General features: G+C 47.3%; 1 protein-coding gene across 1 annotated transcript in view; it reads right to left on the reverse strand.

Moving 5' to 3' along the window:
* The window catches only part of RNF123 (ring finger protein 123), a 2,099,603-nt gene that overhangs the window by 489,158 nt on the left and 1,588,697 nt on the right, over positions 1–21,748 (reverse strand). The gene's annotated exons all lie outside the window — the stretch shown is intronic.

Here is a 21,748-nt window from a genome sequence, read left to right on the forward strand (position 1 = left end):
AATGGGGCGGGGTGGTGGGAGTGAACTGTCCCAGATGTGGGGAGTTTGCGGTAGATAGTATTCACATGTTCTCATCCTGCCCTTGCCTGATTCCATTGCTCAATAAAATTGAGCAACGGTTAGAACAGGTGTTTGGATATACGATACAATTATCACCACAGGCTATAATGTTGGGGGTACTGGATCTGAACATGACTGAATCAGAGAGGAAGTTATTTTTTGTAGCTATGGCTACATTGAGATTGTGTATAGCATCGGTTTGGTTAGACCCTGTTCCCCCGAAACTACACAAATAGTTCAGCAAATGTATAAATGTTGGGAAGTGGGAAGTACTGGTTTTCAAGAGGAGAGGTCCGAGGGCTCGGAGAGAGGGGGAATTGATATGGGAGCCTTTAACAAATTGGCTGAATCTCGAAAATTAAGGATGTGGGAAGTTTGATGAAATTCCTGATGAAATGGATGTGTTCTTTTGACTTAGGCCCTGATCAATCTTAAGTTTGTTTTTGAAAATCTTTGTTCCTGTTTCTCTTCTCCTTTTTTTCCCGTTTTCTGCGCTTTCTGATCCTTCTGTAGCGATCTGGTGGGGGGGGAATGGGTGGGGGTGGTAGAAAATAGTAAATTTGAGCAATGACATAGATATTATGTACTGTGTTATCCCTTTTTTTACTTGATTCTGTTATGTTATTTCTCTAATAAAAATATAAAAAATGTTTTTAAATTTTTTTTAAAAAAGGAGTACACCATTTGAGAAAAGAGCCCCAATCTGTACTGTATGATTGTAGAGTAAAATCTCTTCAAGATATTTGTTAAGCTAAGGCAAACTCAGTGTAAACTTTTAAATTAGAGACCTGGCCTTTCAGTAGCAAACCATCATTCTGGGACAAAGAAGGGTCCTGTGAGGAAGAAGAGGCCTTCAAAGAGAGCCTTGGACAAATGGAAAGTCCATTCTGGATCTAACTAGAGACCCTGAGAAGGGGAAACCCAGACTTTCTTGGTTAAGCTGGAGCTAAAGGGACAACTGACGGATAAACAGAATAATATTTTGTAGCGGAGGAAAGGGCGTAATGTAAACAAGAGGCCCCAAGGCCAATTCAAAGATAGCACACCCATCTCCACTGCCATATGCTCCCACACCAGAGAGAGAAACTGTAGAAGCTGTGAATTGAGGAGGACACAAATAGACCAATAGATCCATCAGGGTAACCCATCATCTCAGACAGATTTCCCTAAACAAATTTACACCCAAAGAGTAATCCCTTGATGAGGGAAACATCCTGCTTAGCAAGTCCACTATCACCTTGCTTATTCCTACAGTGCAACCTGCAGCAGAAATAATATAAGATGACACTCTGCCTTTATAAAAATCCAATTAGCCATCACTCCTAGAGAGTGAGAAAGAATGGCATCATGAGAATTCACATACAACTTGGTTATCAGATTATCTTTTCTTACTCAAAATGCATCACCCTTGAGGGATGGGGCATAAGGGAGAAGAGATCTAAGAATGGAAGTCATTTATCTCCAGTTCAAGGGCTGGACAGCCTCTGACAGGGAACACAGACCCTGGCAAGATGTATGACCCTGGGTTGCTCTCCATTGCTTCCACTTGTCATTGTTCGTTACTACTAGGGGTGCCAAGGTAGACAGATTTATTCCTCTGGAGAAATTTTGAGAAATAAACAATCATAGGAGGGAAGGGAAAAGGATCTGAAAAAGAAATCCACATTTTGAGATTTATTGTTACTGGACTAAAAAAAGACGACTGGGCTTCACCAGAAGTTTCATGTGGAGTGTTGACCAGGCTGCCACTTAATTGAGGTGACTCGTCCCCTTGCACCTGAAGTAGTCTGCGAGCTGAAGCTCTGTTCAAAGGAATACAAAGACGAGACTGAAGAATGAGAATCCGAAGAGGAGGAAGAAAAACCTTCCAACAGATAAATCAAACAGGCCTCCTGATAACTGAATGCATTGGCTTTATTGAAGATTTGATTTGTTGCTGTTGAATACCCATGCATAATACTCCAAGAGGGAACAAACTTAAAGTGTATCCTGAAACGATGGGGTAGTGGACAAGTCAGTTATCTAGTTACAGGTGGACATTAATCTATTCCTTTTAAAGGACCACCAACAATGGAACCACGGCCTTGGTGGAGATCAAAAGAGGACATTGTAGTCAGAAAGGGAGAAACTGCAATTGAAAGTGCACGCTTGTGAGGGAAAAGTACAGGAAGCTGCCTCCATTCATATTGGGAATCAGAACTGTTGCATCCTTTAAGCCTACTGATGTTGTAAACTCTTCTGAAGAGAATGCCAGAATGATTTCTTGCAGTGTATCCATCTACAACCAAACTTTCTTAACAAAAGCATTCAAGTGCTTGAAAATCGATGATGGGATAGAAGCTTCCCGAAGGCCTGGAAAAAATAAAGAGAACTGAATAGACCACTAGGCCAAGTACTGAGTCTGGAACAGAAGAGACAGCATTTTTCGCAAGAGAACCAAAACTCCTTGAATAAGGGCTGTTTGTTTCACAGGATTCTTTGTCCAAATGCTGGGGTGGAATTGTGGTGATGGGGTAATTGGGGTAAATTGAGTGAAATGTTCCCTCCTTATGACATCCAGCACCCAAAACTCCAACATCCTGCACCCAGGCATTGAAAAAAAGTTTTCTTAATCGGGCCCCTCCCTTTAATGGGGTCTGCCAGAGAGGCAGCAACTCCGCATAGTCAGGCCCGCTAGGAATCTGGAGAAAGGGCAGGGCTACACAACTCAGTGTTAAAATTAAGATCTCTCCCACTGAAAAAGTGACTACAAGAAACAGCAGGTTGAAAAAGGGGATATTTTTTGATAGGCTGGATCTATTGAAACGTATAGAATAGAAATCTGCGACTGCAAGGATTGAGGAGGACGAGGATGAAAAGGAATAGCCAATTTCCTATCCTCAGCAGCCAATCTTACTACCTCCTCCAGAAAGGACAAAAAAGACGTTGGTTCAAAAAAGAAGGTTTCAGAAACCGATTATTTTGCCCAGGATCCACTTTGTACACAGAATCTTCAATAATAATTAATGTACGACCAGGGAGACAAGGCAGAAGAGAAACAGCACGTCAGTACACTCCATTTACCCACTTTCAGAGTATCCTGCACTGGCTCTCGATTCCAAAATAAACATGGACTTCAAGACCCATACTTTGGTACAGAAATGAGTGTACAGCAAAAGTCTCTCATGCCTCAAAAAACATGAAGACCATGTATGTGTCCTTCAGGCTGGCATGCTCTTGTCAAAATGAAAATGGTCCCCAAATCATGTTCAAGAGAAGCATTATGAAATGCAAACCTTTTTAAACAACTGTACCATCACTTAGAGTAAGCTCCTAAGTTAAAGAAATGAACATATTCACAGTCCTTAATCTAATGTCTAAACACACCTTCCTATTTTGGGCACTATGCAACAAAACAATTGTGTTTGCTTGAATAGCAATATGGTGCTATGTCATTTTCTTCCCAAGCAAGAGCGCTTATGGAGAAGGCTTTGTGTCAAAGAGTTTTCCATTTAAGATCCAGTAATCATGACAAAATTATATTTCTGAAACTTTTCTATTAGTAAAACTGAATGGCAACAAATACAGTAGTCTAATTCTGCCATCACCAGTGCTCTCATGAGTTGAGGCAGACAACAAGTTAGGAGCAGAAGAACATTTCAAAGCGTGGAACGCTGTACATTGAAGCCATTGACCATAGTAGTGATCTGTGGAGCGAAGTATGTTTTGTTTCAAATGTGACTCGGCGATTCTTTGTCTTTAGCAACATGGCTGTGAGCACTCCCAGATGTATAAGGAGTTCAATGGAGTCTGGAGTCCATTGAAATGGCCCATAGACGGCTCAGAAACAGTCACACTACAAGGGGGTGTGCATCTCTTAGGACCATCTAAGGTATCAGGTGACATGTGCAGTGCCAACGTGTATGTTTATATATACGTTGGTGGACAAGCAACTTAGAGCCAGGTCCTGTGTAAGAACGCTTGTTCTGTAACTCAGTTAAAGCTCTACTGTAAAAATACTCATGCAGTATCATGAAGCAGGATCCAATGCAATTTCAACTTCTTTGCACATGGGGTGGGCTGCAGAAGATGACCGTAGTGCTGGGAACAAGTATAACTGCTTAGGTGCTCAAATAAAGAAATATTCACTTTATCTTTTTGTATTTCTTTACGTGGCAATCCCAGAATTGTGGATGGGTGAACACAAACTTCAACAGAAGGTTAGAGGACTTCAGATACTGGCACATGTGCCCTAAATGCAGCAGTTTTGAGAATCAGTCTTGGGGAAGTGAGATTCTAAAGAATCAAAACTCTCGAAACCACTGGGCAGTGGTATAAAAGGTACTCACAAATGTTAGAAAGCAGATGGGGATACTGGCGCTTCTGATGCTCCCCCATTTTAAGCCAAAAAGTAAAAAACAAATTCTAACGCATTAAAAAAATGGAACAGTCGGGTGGTGGATGGAATTAAACCACTTTACCGAAGTGTTGAGTCACCTTGGCAGAGCAGACTATGAAGGCGTGCTTTGAAAGGGTGCTCTAGCTGCCCTGGGCTATGACCCTATATCCCATGAGCATGCTCGAAAGAAGAATGAACGGACCAGAGGAAAGCACAAATAGCTCCTATGGTTTTCAAAAAGCAATTCATATTAAAAAGCAAATCATGTGCCCAGTTTTCTTTAGAAATAAGAGGAAAAAAAGGCGTATGGTTCTCAATGCTAGGAGTGCTGAAAGATACGTGCGGAAGAATGCTGCCTCACTGCATACTGTCATCCATTTAGTATTCTGGCAGGTGCTGCAGATTAAATTTTCATCCAGTAAATAAATTGCTAAGAATAGAAACAAACAGATGGGTAGGTCCTACGATGTGAAGATGGGAGTTGAGAAAATCAAGGAAAAAAGCCAGTAATCATCACCAGCACCCTGTGCTTAAAGAAAACAAATCTGAATATAGCTCTGCACGTCATTAAGTCAAGCAACTCCTGTTTGTTTACTTTATCCAGTATGATTTATATCGAGCGAAGTAGGACAGTCAGTCGAGCAAACAGTCGACAATATGGAGGCTACATACATACTTCGCTCTAGCAGTTCGCTCATATCACCTCCAATTCTCGAAAAAGTCCTGATGTGATGGGTCTTAGGAGAATTTCTTTACTTCAAAGACCACCATGAACACCATAAGCACCATGAAACAGAGCATCTCATTGCCTAACATGCTCCCTACTGCATGCCAACCGACCTTAGAATGCTGCCCCAGTGCCCAAGATGGGGGCTTGTTCTTTAGACCCCTATACTCAGGAGCAGTAGCCCAGGCTCCCCTTGTTTGGGGAATAAGCTGAGTGAGATATACATTGTGGTAAATCAGAAGCCTAGTTCCTAATAATAATTATGGTTATTTCTAAGCAGAATCCTAAAACTTGAAGTTCAAACACTTTTCCAGGACTGAGGATCTTATCTCGCAGCTTGACTACCAGAAGCCCCTTCAGGGTATATTTTCTGCGAATGTATTAGAGGCCCTTATTGCGAGTGGCTGTGCGTTAACTCTGGAATGATACTGCCAGGACCGTTTCAAGTAGCCCAGTGTCTCCAAGTGCGATAATTCCATGTCTGGTTTCATGCATGCACACCTAGTGAAACTACTGCAGAGGCCGGGATACAGGCAGAAGAAAGCCAAGCTCCCACCCAACCTAGCCAGCATCATGTGGGGAGCATACAACATTTTCTGCCTGTCTGAGGAGTCGAAAACTGTCAGCAGATATATTCCCAGAATGGGAAAACCCATAGAAAAGGACCCAATGTTTTCTGGTACGGTTGTTTATCTTTTTTCCCAGGGTTAAATATCATAACAGCTGGGTTTTGGTGCGTGGATACCAAACGGAATTGGACATGACACACTCCTCCTGCATCCCTGCCACAAAATTTGTCAAACTCGTAATGAATACCTAACAGTGTCAACCTCGAGGGAAGACCTTAGTTCTACTTACATATTCTGTTTAAACCACTCCAAGTTTTCCCTTTTTATATTACAGGAGAAGGATGATATACTTCAAGAATACATAGGTTTTCAGCCTTTTCCCATTCCCAGTCCTATAATTATACCTATTGAGCAGATACTCTTCATCTTATGGTTTCATCCTGCTCAGAAGTACAGAAGGAAGAGTTACTTACCTTCGGTAACAATATATCTGGTAGAGACACAGTCTAGCCGCAGGTTCCTTAACTTAGAATATCCTCCCAGGCGTCAGACTGAATCCGGAAAATCTTTTTCCCAGCAGTACCTCTGCACGCTGGGAGGTGGCGTCGCCCAGATCCGTCCTCACGTCGTCCACAGAAGTGACGTCAGTGGAGCCATATAAGCCATTATTCCCTTACACAATGGAATTCAGTTTTCAATCTGACGAAAAAGTAGTCAGCGCTCTAGATCTATTTTCGATGATGCAGAACCAAAGGAATTGGCATTGGCTTAGAGGGATGGTACTTAAATGTGGCTCCTCTCTATCACTTCTGGGCAGTGAGAAGCCAACACGGAGCTGCATGCTGCAATCAAAATTTCCAGATCCAGTCTGGCACCTGTGGATATTTTCCAAAGGCGAGGTATCTGCTGTTAGAAGTATCCGTCAGAACAGGGCTAAATTATGAGGGGGGGGGGGGACACACACCAGCAAACACTCATGACTCTCTGGCACAAATATTTGAAAGAACACTGCAAAGTTGTGGCTAAATGGAGAGGGCTTTTAGCAAATATCAAAGTCAAAGCAAGTGGACTTTTCCTCTTTCCACCCAGGGTGTCACAAAATAATGCACATGAAATATCTTTACGCTCAACACAGGCTTTCATCTGAAATAAAAGAAAAACAGGAAAATCGTGACCTTTCCTTTCTGTCGAGGATTGTCAATACAGCTTTCCTGCAGGGGACTAACGAGCCTTTGTTTAATCGCACTGTAACCATCCATTACGACCAAGACGCAAAAGGCCAGATATGAAGACAAAACAAACACAGCTGGGACCAGGAGAGCTGTCACAAAGAAATTATGAAGTAAATAATGCATAAACAAATGAACAGGAAGATCAGGCTTATGATATAATGCTGAGCTAAAAGCACTGCAAACCACCACAAGCTGTTCTAGTATGCACGAAGCGGCCACAGCAAACACCATAGTGCAAAGGGCACGAACTGCACCTGGGTCCGTCACATCACTGTGATTTGAGCACTATCAAGGCACAGGCACATAGGAGATCATTCCTAGGCAGCTTGCTCTCAAAGGCGCATTTGAAAAGATTAACACAAATTCTACAAGTGCACTTTGGTGAACACCCCCTGGACTAGTGTTTAGTGGGAGCATCTAACAACAACAAGGTCAGAATATGGCCTATGGCTTAAAAGCCTTATTTTTCATTGTGCTCTGGACTTTCACGAACGAAGCCTGCTATAATAAGTATCACGACAATCCCTGGGAGATTTATCATTTATCTATTCTGAGTTTTAATATGAAGCCCACTCAAAAGTAACTGACCGTACAATGTTAACAAACCCACTAGGAAAGCTTTTGCAAAAGGCTGACATCTACTGCCAGAATTGGATTGCACCTTTTATCAGGGAAAGCCTGCAACACAAGACAGACAAGGCGCACATAAGGACGCATGTAGTAGGTGGGACTTACAAGCTGAAACGCTTTTGTTCTGCTCAGAGGCAACAGTAGACAACAACAAAAAGACAACGTTCCCTTCAAAAAGAACTAGCTAGAAAAAAGACGCAGAGGGATAAGCAACAGAGGGAAAGGGGAGATCCCGGCCCCCAGTACTCCAGGCGGAGGTATTACATGACGGGGGGCGGGCCTGAAATTGAGGCCAGAAGCTCCTCCAATGCGACAATGTAAAGGGCGACTTCGATCAACAAATCCAATCTCTTTACTATGTTTTTTTTTTGCTAAACACCCGGAGCATCATTTGGTATCACTTGTGGAAGAAATTTCCTAAGCAAGCTTTTCTTTGTTACTACTGCAAAGCCGAAGCACTATAGGGAATCGTAGGAATTAAGCACATCTCCTGATCGTGCCCTTCTCACCCCCCAGTATGGAGATAACAGATCCAACATTACAGTACCTCAAAAAAATCTCAGAAAAGATTGGATTTGTCTACTGATTTGGAGAGCCTATTGGCCTGAATTACATCATCCCGCCCCCTCCCCCTTCCACCACCACCAGTCATGTGATACCTCCGCCTGGAGTACTGGGGGCCAGGATCTCCCCTTTCGTTTTGTTACTTATCCCTCAGCGCCTATTTTCTAACTACTTCTTTTTAAATGGAAGGCTATTCCTTTTGTGGTCTACTATTGCACGTGATTTGAATAGGTCTGTCACCCCCCCCCCCTCTCCCAACCATGGGGACTTATCAACTACGATATCCATACTATTAAATGTGTTTTCATAAAGCATGATAAAAATCATTCCAAGTGACCACCGAGCGTGCGTGTGCATGGTGGCCAATTTGGAATGCTGTTTGTTTAGCTCAATGGAAAAACACATTCCAAGATGGCCGAGTATACATGCACATTTGTGCCTATTAACAACTGGAAGTCTTACATCACCGTTTATGTTTAAGAACAAGGAGACCTGCCATGATTTATACACTTCTTGCTGCCTATTTATTTATTTATGCTGGACGTTTCTCCACCTGCACAGCACCACAAGATGACTTCCCACCACAAGTGCTGGAGAGGGGAGAGGCAAGTAAAGGGCGACCCCGTACTACAGTGAAGAAATAACAATAAAAGAAGATGCATCGGGAGAAGGGTCCCAGGAGTCAATCAAAGCAGCTTCACATCCGGATCATGGCCTGTCTCATGTTGCTATACCAGGAAGCCAGTGTTCCTTGGAAATGGCGCCGAGTTCCTGGGAAGAGCAGTGCTTAAAAAAGTACACGGTGATGAGGGCATGGGAAACTGCTGACAGATTTAGAAAGAAGCCTATAGAAGGGGATTGTACAGTGGGACAACCACTGGCACGTAGCATGGCGGTGTCTGACTCGAAGTTAGCAGACCTAGAACCATCTGACACTTAGTGACATATTACTCGAGCTAAATCATAATCAGAAAAGGGATTCTTTTGGTACTTCTAGTTACAGTAATGTGGTAGGTAGTTTTTAAAATAGAAGGTGAAAAATAGAAAAGTACAAGAGACTAACAAGAATTAGGGAAAGAGTGGGTTAAAAACCCGAGGAACATTTCACATGCGGAAAAAATATGAAGCCTCAGTGAACATGTATTTCCAAGAATTGTTAAATTATAAACCCAAAATTCTCTACCGGTCGGCCCAACAGCCTAGCCTGACTATTCATGCTTGCCCGGCTTGCAATACCCACTGTTTCCACTTATGGGGTACTGTAGGAAGCTGGCTCTGTTTATACTATACCAAAGAAAGGTATAGTGTGCACAGCGTCCAGTGGATCCCCAGAAGCTTTACAGAAGCTAAAGTACATAATACTAATACTCTTGTTTGTGGTAGTGTGGTCGAGCAGTTCGGCTTATCAGAGGGCTGTGTTGAGCATCTGTTGTACACACTCAGGCAAGAGATGATTACACACACTCAATGACTTGATCAGAGTCCAATTCTTTGTAAAAATATGACTTTTGTATGTTTATTGTTAAGTAAAGATACTTTGTTGCAGTAAAATACGTTTTTGCAATATTACAGTTTTTAAATTTAAAAAGTGGACAGTGAATTTTTCGAACAGTTCAATGTTAACCTATGGAAAGAAAACAATCACAATTTCAGAGGTAAGTTCACAACTTACTCTTGGGGGTTTTAGACAAACACTGGGCAAGGGTCACGTAAATGCAGAGACTGCCCACCAGCAGCACTGGGGCGGCAGGGTGCAAAGATAGGGTCAGGCGACCACTGCAAGCGGATGGAGGGACTCAGTTTCACAAAGAGGTTGCAGGCTCAAACCAGGAGGCTGGATGAAGGTGACAAACAGCTCGGCAGGTAAGTTGGGATGTCGATGGATGCCTGGGCATCGTCAGCTCGGCTTCCCTAATGTCGAGTGCTAAGGATGCTGGGGTACATTTAGGCATTGGAAAATCATTACCGCAGCCGGGATTGCGATCCAGGGACCCTTCATGTTGAGGCTGCAGGCGTCTTCGTGGAGTTAGGGATAGGTCAGCCATGGATGGTTTTACGGTCAGGATCGCTGGAGAGACTTCACTGGGCTAGTGGGCAACTCAGATTAGGGCTGTGAGCATCGGGTGCAGGGCTCATGGATCCAGAAGGCTAGGGAGCCTTTGGTGTTGGTTTCTTTGTGAACAGGGCCACTGTTCTCAGGAGATCTTGGTCTTTAGGTTAGGCAGGCGGTCCCCAAAGTGTTGTGAAGGTCGCTTGGCAAACAAATTACTTAACTTCGGTAACGATATATCTGTAAGAGACATATGTTAGTTATAGATTTCTTACCTTAGAATTACCCCCAGGCGTCATATTGTATCTGGATAATTTTTTCTTAGCAGTACCCCTGCGCCTCGGTAGGTGGTGTTGATCGACTCCTCGTCCGTTGTTGGCATTGTGGTAGCCGGAATGATGTTGCAGTGCCTACTTAGACACCGCCCCTGCGCGCTGACGTCAGTTCTGACACGATTTTCCACACCAGAAGCGCAGAGCCATGCAAGACACTGACCACTGGTGCACATAACTAGGGCCCTGGAAGGGAGTCCCTATCTCTAGAAGTCAGTTCGCAGAACAGGGAGGATGGGTGGGCCAGTAAGGAATCTATAACTAACTAACGTCTCTTACAGATACATCGTTACCAAAGGTAAGTAACTTGTTCATCTGAAAGAGACTGTTAGTTATAGATTCATTACCTTAGAATAGATACCCCAGCAATGCCAACCCTGGAGGTGAGTCTGCAAAGTAAGTTCACACCAGAATATCCTGGAGAACAGAATGGCCAAAATAGCAGTCTCTCCAGACTTGGCTGTCTAGGCAATAATGTTTGGTGAACGTGTGCAGGGAAGCCCACGTGGCCGCCTGACAGATGTCAATGAGCGGGACTCCACGTTTCAATGCAGTAGTAGCTGCCATAGCCCTGGTGGAGTGGGCATGCAGTCCCACTGGAGCTTCTTTTTTCGCTAGGAAATGGCACATATTAATGCATAGAGCAACCCATCGAGATGGTGCCTTTTTGCACAGCCCAACCTTTCTTGGCACCCACATAGCCAACAAAGAGTTGATCATGCACCCGGAAACATTTTGTGCGGTCTAGATAGAAAAACAGCGCACGTTTTGGGTCCACACAGTGGAGTCTCTCCTCCTTCTTGGAAGGGTGCAGAGGTGGGAAGAAGGTGGGCAAAGTGATGCCCTGCCCTATATGGAAAGAGGTAACCACTTTTGGAAGAAAAGACTACTTTGTCCAGATGAACAGCAAGAAAAGGATGTTTTGAGGACAGAGTTTGAAGCTCAGTCCCCCTGTGAGCAGAGGTTATGGCGACAAGGAAGGCAGTCTTCAGAGTAAGGAGTCCGATAGGGCAGTTATGTAGAGGCTCAAAGGTACGTCAAGACAAGATTCGAGTCCCACTGGGGCATTATGAAAGGAGGATGAGGAAAGAGATGAGTAATACCCTTTAGAAATCTATTTACAATAGGGGATTTTAAAAGAGAAGGATAATGAGGAAGAAAAAAAAGGTAGACACAGCTGAAAGGTAGCCTTTAAGAGTGCCCAGGGCAGAGCCCTGCTGGGCTAAAGAAAGAATGAAAAAGAGTACCCCCGAAAGAGGGGCAGAAAGGAGATCCACAGACTTTGCTGTGCACCATACCACAAACTTGTTCCATCTACAGGCATGTACAGACTTCGTTGAGGGACGCCTGGCTGCCAAGATGACATTACAGACTTTGGGTGGAAGGTCAAATGCTTTTAACTGCTGCCGCTCAATCTCCACTCAAGGAGTTTAAGGCTGGACACGTTCGTGTGGAGGACTGTCCCCAGCTGCTGCGACAGAAGATCCTCCCGAAGAGGCAGCCTGATCGCAGGCTCGATAGCCATGCTCAAGAGCTCAGGGTACCAGATTCTTCATGCCCAGTCCGGAGCCACAAGACTGATTTGGCCCCGGTCGCACTTGATCTTCTTCAGCACTCTGGGCAGAAGTGGTACATGCGAAAGGCGTATAGGAAAGCGCCGTTCCACTTGACGAAAAGCATCTCCAAGCGGGACGTGGCTACGGCGGCGAGCATGGCGGACGCGGACTAGGCGAGCTCCGTCCCGCCGACCAATTATCCGACTACCATCCTGTGTTCCCCCAGCCCATAGACGCCCAAACCGAAGCATTTGGCGGTCGGACCCGGCCGCGGTGCTCCGACTGCATTTTGGTGGCAGGAGTCGGCTGCTGGACGGCGGTCTGGGTCCCGAGGGGAGGCGGCCTGCTGCCGCGTGTGAAGCCGGGGCCTCGATTTGCTGGCCGCCGGGCGGATGTGAGACGAAGCCGGCGCAGCGAGTGAGCAGTGGGCGGCCCGACACTTCCGGTGCCCGTGAAATAGTAAAGTGCTCTACAAGCGGCGGAGGTGAGACACGGTGCAGGGAGGCACAGTTACAATCCCCACCCTCTTGGGCTGATGAGGCGAGGTAGCGGCTGAGGTCACGCAAGCCCCCCATCGGCGGTCGGGTCGGACCGAGGGGTTGTGGATAGCCTGCGGGGGCGGCGGACCGCCTCTCCCCTCCTTTCCCCCCCTGGAACTCTGCCTGTGGATTGTGCACTTGCTGCGGGGAATAGCGAGGAATTCCGGCTGGGGCGGGCCGCCGCGCTCTGTGTGGTGTACGAGGCACGGTGTGAGACACTGCGATGTCGCTGATGGGACCCCCCCCCGAGGTCGGGGGCTGAAGAATTGCTAACTGGTCCGGCAGTGGCGGACTGCAGGCGGCGCCGTGGTGGTGCTCGGCGGTGGGGGTGAGCCGCCCCCGAGCTGGACTGCATTCCAGACCCTGGCCCCGGCTCTGGCGTCCTTGCGGGGGTTTCGGGGCTGGGATGCCATAGGCATTTCTGCGCTGGGGCACGTTATGAAAGGCACAACCCTCAAGTCGTTTCAAACATTGAGTGAAGAATACGCTATGCCTAAGACCCAATTTTTTAAGTACCTGCAGGTGCGGCACACCCTGTCCCCCTACCTGGTAGGCCTAGATTCCTTGCCCGAATTTAGTCCCCTTGAGACTAAGGTGTTTATGGGGGAACTGGAGGAAAAGAAGATTTCTAACATCTATCAGACCCTAGTTACACATTGCTCCTCCCCACTAGATAGATTGCGTTCGCTGTGGGAGGGAGACATTGGAGCTTTCGAGGAGGAGGACTGGAGGGAGGCCCTGGAGGCCCCGAGAGCAGCGGCGGTGGCAGTTCGGCTACGCTTCATACAATTCAAATACCTGCATAGGGCCTATTTTACCAGAGATCGCCTGTGGAGGGCCGGTCTGATTGCCTCCCCTGAGTGCTTGCGGTGTGAGCGGGAGGTGGGCACATTTATTCCCACTGTATGGTTGTGCGAGAAGCTGTCGAGGTTCTGGATGGGTGTCTGGGATTGCCTGTCTGAGGTGTTGGGTTGGGACCTTCCTCGATCGCCGCAGCTGGGCCTTCTGCATATCATGGAACGGGTGGGAGGGAACATATATAAACGTCATCTGCTAGTCCTGGGCCTTACAGTGGCCAAACGTGATATAGCTCGGGCCTGGAAGAACCCCGGGGCCCCCTTGCTGGAGGTGTGGAGGAGGGGGCAGGACTTCTGCATGGGGCTGGAGCGTCCAGTGTTGGAGGCCAGGGGCTGCCCCGATTTGGAAGCGCTGGGCGGATTATAGAGGGCTGTGGCTGGAACCACCTGCTCCCCAGGACGTGGGTGCAGAACAATTGCTAGTTGCACATGGGTGAAAAGGAGTGCACACTGTATGTGATTCGATAACCTTTGCTCTTGGACTATGTTGAAACTGTGTGGGGATGGGGGTGGGATCCGGGTAGGTGGGTGCGGGATGGGAATGTTGGGAGGGCTATTGCAATACTAAAATGTTGATGGAATTGCCTGTATGCGATGACTCATTATATGCTCACTGGTCCTTCGATGTCCTGAGGGACAGTGTCCCAGGTGTAATTCGTCAATATTCTAATAAAATTTGTTCTGAAAAAAAAAAAGGCATCTCCAAGCGAGTGTCGCCTTGGGAATTCCAATGTGCAGAACTGCTGACACTGCACGTTATCTTCGGTGGCGCACAGATCTAACCAAGGCTCTCCCCACTGCTGAAAGAGACCCTGCACCACCTCCGAGTAAAGACGCTATTCATGATCCGCTTGGCATCTTCGGGAAAGTATGTCTGCTCTGTTGTTCAGTGAGCCCATCAGGTGTTGAACTACCAGGGATTTCCCTTGCTTACAGAAAATGGTCATATCCAGAGCTGCAGGCTCTCTTGAAAAAGGGTCCAAGCCTCACCCTGCCTTGTTTGCCACAGTACCACATGGCGGTGCAGTTGTCCATGAACGCCTGCAATAGGATTCCCTTGATGGAGGATAGAAAGTCTTTAGATGGCAGCTGGATCGCCCAGAGCTCCAGTAGGTTGATGTGGAGTCCGGATTCTGCAGGAGACCAGAGGCCTCTGACCTACACCTCTCCCAGATGGCCGACCTATCCCAGGAGTGATACACCTGTCACTACCGTCAGGTCTGGTTGGAAAAGGGAGAGAAGTCTGCCTTTGAGCCAATCAAGACTCGTAAGGCACCACTCCAGGTCTTTTGCAGTTCCCTCCGAGATCTGGACCATGTCAGAGAGATTCCTCTGATGCTGCTCTTACTGGAACTTCAGGTCCCACTGGAGAGCCCGAATATGCCATCTGACATGATTCACCAACAGGATGCAGGAGACCATGAGGCCAGGCAGCCTCAGAGTAATTTGCACATAAATCCAGGATAGAGGCTGAATCATCTGTATCATAACCGGAATATCCTGGACTTGATGCTAGGGAGGAAGCCCAAAATGGCAGTGTCCAGAACAGTCCCGATGAAAGGGAGCATCTGAGAAGAAGTCAGGTGTGACTTCTGCAAGTTTATAGTGAACCCCAGCAAATGCAGAAGGTCTGCCGTAGTCTGGAGGTGGGATAAGACGGTCTGGGGTGAGGTAGCCTTCAACAGCCAGTTGTCGAGGTAGGGGAACACTGAAACCCCTAACTGTGCAGATGAGCTGTGACCACCACCATCACCTTGGTGAACACAGAGGGGTGCTGCTAAGACCAAAGGATAGCATGGTGAACTGAAAGTGCACGTGCGCTACCTTGAAACGCAAGCAACACCTGTGGGCAGGCAGGACGGGGATATGAAAATACGCATCCTGCAATTCCAATGCTACCAGCCAAAGTCTCCCTGGTCTGAGGCAGACAAGACCTTAACCAAAGTGAGCATCTTGAACTTCTTCTTGAGGAAGAGATTGACGGTTTGGAGGTCTAGAATAGGTCGAAGACCTTGGTTCTTTTTAAGTATCAGAAAGTAGCGGGAATAACAACCACTGTCTACTTCTGATATCAGAACTCTATTTATAGCCCCCTTGGCCAGGAGAGCTGTAACTACCTCTCGGAATCAGATCAGATGACCCTCCACCAGCCATTCTTGAGACTGCGGTAAAGGAGGACGGAAAGACTGGAAAGGAAGGGAGTAACCATTCTGAATGATCTGCAAGACCCATGTGTACGATGTTACCAAATGCCAAAGGAGGAGATGATGTTGGATTCTCCCTCCAACTGGGCACCATGGTCTTGCAGAACCAAACTAGGAGGACTTAGAAGCTACAGCTGCCAGGAGTTTGAGGCTGATGACTTCTTGCTACCATTCTCACGGGTCTGAATGCACTGTGTCCACGTCCATGTCCTCTCACAATTTGGGAACCTGCGTAGGACGGTGACCGGGTGTGAGAAGTTGGCCTGGTATATGATGATCACTATTCTAGTGAGCACCTTGCACCAGACCACACGACCCTTATGGTGATTGGTTGTAAGTCAACCTTATAGACCAGCTATCCTAGGGGTAGCATGGACAAAAGCAGTCTTAGGCTAAACTCAAGAGGGCATGTGAAGCCAGCTGTTTTACCATATGCAATCCTTTTAATATCAAAGGAAAGGACACCACACAAGTTATATATAATACAATATATGTATTTATTACTACGATAATCCCCTGTACTCTTTATGAGGACAGAAGCACAAGCGTTAAACAAAGAACTTCATATATCATACAAAAGTGGCACAAATATGGATAGGCCCTGGTGGCCGCTCAAACCACATACTAAAACAGTGGTATAAGAACGACGTCACAAACAATGGTAAGGCCTAGGGCCTTGAGAATCGCTGGGTCTACACTGGACTAACAAAGGTTAGGTTGGGGGAGGCCCACAGGATGCGGGTGCAGTGTCTATAGGCAACCGCGTTTACCAATAGAAGTCAATAGTGCGTAAAAGTTAGAAAGTTACAGTTTTGGGAGTCTTCCGACTGGACTAGAACTTAACCACTTAAAACTAGGTCACTAGAGATGTAAACCACTACAGGAGCACCGGAGTACTCTTGTTACCTCACCCACAGGAAGCGGGTGCATAGGTGTCAAAGTGCGTCGGGTTTCGTCGTGGAGTTCTATGGAGCCTGGGGAAAAGATGCTGCAGGCGACCAGGAGAGAAGAGTCCGGTTGGATCCAAGGGTGGATCGAAGATGTAGAGTACCTGAAAGCAGAGGGGACAGAGTCTGGGTCACTAGCCAGTGACCAGGATGGAACCAGGAAGGAACCAGGCGATGTCGGGTTGCGATCAGGTGATGTCGTGAAGCTTGTCTCCGCTGCCACGTGGACCAGGAGGTATCGACGATGACCAGGAGGTGGACACGGACTGTCCCAAGAAGGCTCTCGCTGTCGGCGGTGTAGGTTCTCGAATCAGAGTCAACAGGCCTTGGCAAATACAACCCACACAGAAATCGAAGATGGCTTCTGGATCAGACCGGCAAGGTCTGATGGGCTGCTCCTTTTCAGGGGAGCAAGGGCCAGTCTGGAGCAACCAGACCAGGAGTGAAAATTCGAAGGTTCGTCGTGCCACTAGCCAACGGGCAAGTGACCGGATAACGCGTCGAGCAGGAAAAATGCAAAAGGGCCCCACGCAGCACTCGGTGAGTGTGGAGAGGTGATCTTCGGTGCAAAGGCTGCTGGGGGTTGGGGCTTCTCAATCCCCAATGCACAGCTTCGAGGGTGCCTCGGGAGCTGCACAGAAAGCACTTTGCTGGCTTTCCAAGATGGCCGGTCCCACGTCTCACGTCGCCTCCACGGGTCTCAGCTTTGCTGGGACAGTGGATCGGGCTGTTGGAAGTCTGGGAGTCCAGGTCTTGTCGGTCTCTGTCGTTCGAGCTCCGGCGGGAGCAACAACAAAGAAAACCTTTGAGTGCTGATGGTGCCTGCTTGTGCAGGGTGGTCACTCCTTGACAACAAGGGAGATTCTTCAGTCTTCTACGTCGAGTAGGATGTCGAAGGGTCCAGAGTTTCGTATCAAAGTTTCAGTAAGGATGATCTACAGTCTATGGGCACAGCTCCTACCTTTATTCCAAATCCTATGGGTGGGACCCAGGAAGGAGGTGGCTACACCCCTTTCCCTTTGTCCAGTTTCGTGCCAGAGCTGGGGCTGGAGTGCCCCAGCACCAGTTTGAACTGGACTTTGCATGGGACACCTTGTGTGCCCCAGGCAGTGTCTAGTTTCATTCAGCCCTCCCTGCCCCAATCCACTATCTCCTGTCTGGGTGGTGCTAGCACCTCCCTGTGACAGGAAACCTTTTGTCCAGGCCTCACCTGCCGGAGTTTCGGTAAGCAGCAGGAGGCCAGACTTGTGTCTGTGGCAGCAGCATCCATTTTGTGATGCTGAGGCTCTGGTTAGATTTAACCGCGTTTAAGGAAAGTAACAGGTCTTCTCCCTCTAGAAGGGTGGAATGCTACCCCCGTCGCCAGGACTGGCTTGGGCGTAGTATTCCAAAGCGTATGACACCTTACACAACATGTTTTGATAAAGCCAAACCATAGATAGCATTCAACCGCGAGGTTCATAATGCACTTAAGAGTATATGGTATGGCAATATCTCAGAACAGCTATAAGGACATAGTTCCGAAAGCTGCAGACAGGCTCAGCTCACGCTAGAGCACCATCTCACATAAAACCAAGCACTCTGCCTCCAAGATTGTTAAGGCCTGCCATAGGAGTGACTTATAGGTGCATATGTGCCCATATATAGGTTTAGACATAGGTATACTATATCTAAGCAAGGGGTGATTACACCACCTTGCCCCAGCTGAGTGTTCAGCCAGTTGTGTCAGTTTGGATGGCCAGCCAGGGGTGGCAAAAGACATGCTGCAGCCCCTGGTAGGCCTTGGATGCACCTATGCCCTGGGTACCTATAGTACACTGTACAGGGACTGATAAGGTGACCCAGTATCCAAATGAGATGTACCTAGGGTACATAGAGTCCATTTTAAAGAGAGAGCAGATAGCCTGGGGCCCTGATTAGCAGGATCCCAGGCCAACTAAGTCGAAAACCAGCTAAACACTAGGCAAAAAATCTGGGGTAACCATAGTCAGGTATCCACCTTCCTACATCGGGCTATAGTAGGCATGGAGGCAGGCCTATTCCGTAGCCACGAAAGGGGCAAAAGGCAGCCAGGAGGCAAGGTGTCACTGAATCGCCCAAGGACTTGGCCATAGCCCACGAGTCCTTAAAGCGCTCCAGCTGTGAATCTGCCTTCTCTGAGAATAAACGAGTGTCATTGAAGGACATGTCGACGAGTTTGACCTGCAGATCCCTCAAAACGCCAGATATTCTTAGCCAGGCATGGTGCCGTAAGACCACCATCGACGAAACCTCTCTGCCCTGGGAGTCAGTCGTATCTAGACCACACCTATTGGTGAACTTTGCTGCATCCCTCTCGCCTCTCACTGCTTGGGAGAGGATGGCCCGGGCCTTCTCCAGGGCCTGCAGCAGCACTTGAGCAACCGTTTCCCATAGGGCATGGGAGTAATGGCCCAAAAGGCATGCGGTGTTCACCGACCGCAATGTGAATCTGGCAGAAGAAAACATCTTCTTCCCAAGGCTGTCTAGCCTCTTGGGTTACCAATCCGGGGGGCTGCATGTGATGTTGAGGCTTGGATTGCCAAGCTATCAGGCGTGGGGTGTTTGCTGAGGAAACGAGGATCAACCAGGGCAGGGTGATGGAGATGGGCAATTGTCTGGTTCACAGAATCTATTTCCTAGGAGGACATCAGTCAGTGCTTCAATAAATTGCATTAGAGGTTCGGATGAGGAGGTCCCGGGCAGAAGCACTTCGGCCAAGAGGTTAGTCTTGACAGCAACAGAGGTAAGTTCGAATTCAAGGTCATCCGCTGCCCTCTTCACCACCAATGCCTAAGACGCTCCCTCCTCCACAGACATAGTAGGCGGAGAAAGCAAACCAGAATATGGGGAGGTGTCCAGTCCACTGGTCTCTCCTACATTCCAAAGTCTCACCAGGAGTGTACAATTGGTGTTCTAAAGGGTTCAGTGACCCCTCCTACTCTTCTCCCAGGCCCATATGCTCCACAAAACACTCAGGCAATGACCTAGTGCCAATGGGCCCTGTCAGCACAGGATTGGGGGCCGACTGACACCGTTCTGACTACGAGCTGTTGAGGACGAGAATGGGGCTGGCGCCTGGAGCATCGACGCTAGGACAGGCACCGGAGAAGGTTGCATTGGCAAAATCGATGCTGATCCGGATCCAGGATGGGATCCATAATACCCCACTGGAGCAAATGCGGGAGCCCTCAGCACGGAACCTAATGGGGGCTCCTCCAACCCCACGGGGCCCGAAGACACTCTGGAGGGGTCGGCTCACCCCAATACTCGGCATATGCCCTCGTAAAACTATTTTGTTTGAGCAGGCGTCGCTTCGGCTCTCGAAAAAGGGGGAAGGCGTGGAGTCCGACCTGCCAAGAGCTCCGGAGAACTGTGCATGGAACATCGATGTTTCGCACTAGTCTTTTCAATGCTCTACAGACGAGGTTCATTCGAAGTCAGTTTAGACTTCTTCTTGTGCCTCTTCCCCAAATGTCCTGAGGTCCTCAAGTGCAAAGCAGAAGAAAAGGGGCTCCTGGAGCCATCTGCGACCATCTTCGCAACTGGGACCGAGACCTCCTAGGAGTCGCGCTATACTGCCTTAACTGACGGGCCGCAAGCAGTTTTATGGACTGCTCCCTCAAAGCTTTCAGCACCATGGCCTAGCAGTCTGCTACTGAGTTGTGGTCAAGCTCAAGACACCATAAGCACACAAGGTGCGGGTCAGTAACCAACATGGCGCAGTGGCAGGTGCCACACGGCTTAAACACAACCTTACTAGATGACATTCTCGCCACACAAGAAAAAATATTAGACTAATTAAGTCTGTCAAAAATAGGCAGAGGGGTACCTCTTCTCCAGGTCAGGACTAACTGGAGCAGAAAGAGAAGAACTGTCGTCCATCAACCTGAGTGGCACCTACATAGGTGACCGCGGCATCACTTCCAGTGCAAATGACGACGCGCTGAACCGAACAAAGCCACCCTGCAGCGCACAGGGGTACTGCACATACAAAAGTTTCCAGATCGAGTCCGACACCTAGGAAATTCAAAAATCTGCCGCAATAAGTCTCTATCAGATAGTTACGTCAGAGGCTGGGGTCAAAGAGCTTGTGCGCACGCAGTATTTGTGAAAAAAGGCAAATTGCCTATCAAAAAGGTTAGAGAAGATGGATGCACAGTTTTTAAATTGACAGGTCACTTGCAGCACAAGTTTTCTAAAATAACATACACCTAGAACCAGCATGCTAATTTCTTGGAATGTTTCCTATAGCAGTGTCCATGAGATATATATTTCGTACCACACTTCTGTAACTTCTAAGAATTGTAAATAACTGGTGTTAATATTCTTTTATTTAATGGTACTTAATTGAGCAATAGAACAAAGTGTTATCCCGGTGCACTCGAAAGTTCAATTGCTTTTACCACTGGATTAATTAAGTTCATGGAGTGGCGCTCTAGTCGTCGCACGTAGTCAAAGCGTGCCTTTTAATCTGAATGCAAGTGTTGAGGGTAGCAGCACCTATCCTCCAGGCTGAGCGCCAAATTAACAATGAAAACAAGTTTCGTATCAATGTTCATGTGTTTTATTCACTTCATGAATGTATTCCGATTGTTCAATTCAATTTAACTGTATAAATATCCTTGTTGAAATAATTCAAATCTTATGTAGACACTTCCTTAAACATTTTCTCAATCTTTCTTTACACCCAATGCATTTCGGGTCTTCAAGAACATGACCCTTCGTCAGGTGTCTGTGCAAAGGGAGCAAACAGGACCAAATTAATCACTCAAAAGTAGCATGAAACTAAAACATTGCAATAGAAATTTCAAACAGTTACCTAACTTCTGAAACGGAAAAAAGGAAAGAATAAATGTGCCACCTGAGTCAGAAATATCAACGCCACCAGATAAACGACACTCCCTATAGCTAAGCGATATCACGCCAACGCTGTCATTAAAAGGTTCACCATACCGCTATAAGTGTCAACGATACTTCAAAACGAAGTTATACACAAAATCATAACTTACGAGTGACAGGACGCGTTCGCGTCTCAGCGTGTTCTGTCGGTTTACCACAGGGTTACAACAATAGCTATCATTG

This window comes from Lissotriton vulgaris, chromosome 9 (assembly GCF_964263255.1).
Source record: "Lissotriton vulgaris chromosome 9, aLisVul1.2, whole genome shotgun sequence".
NCBI lineage: Eukaryota > Metazoa > Chordata > Amphibia > Caudata > Salamandridae > Lissotriton > Lissotriton vulgaris.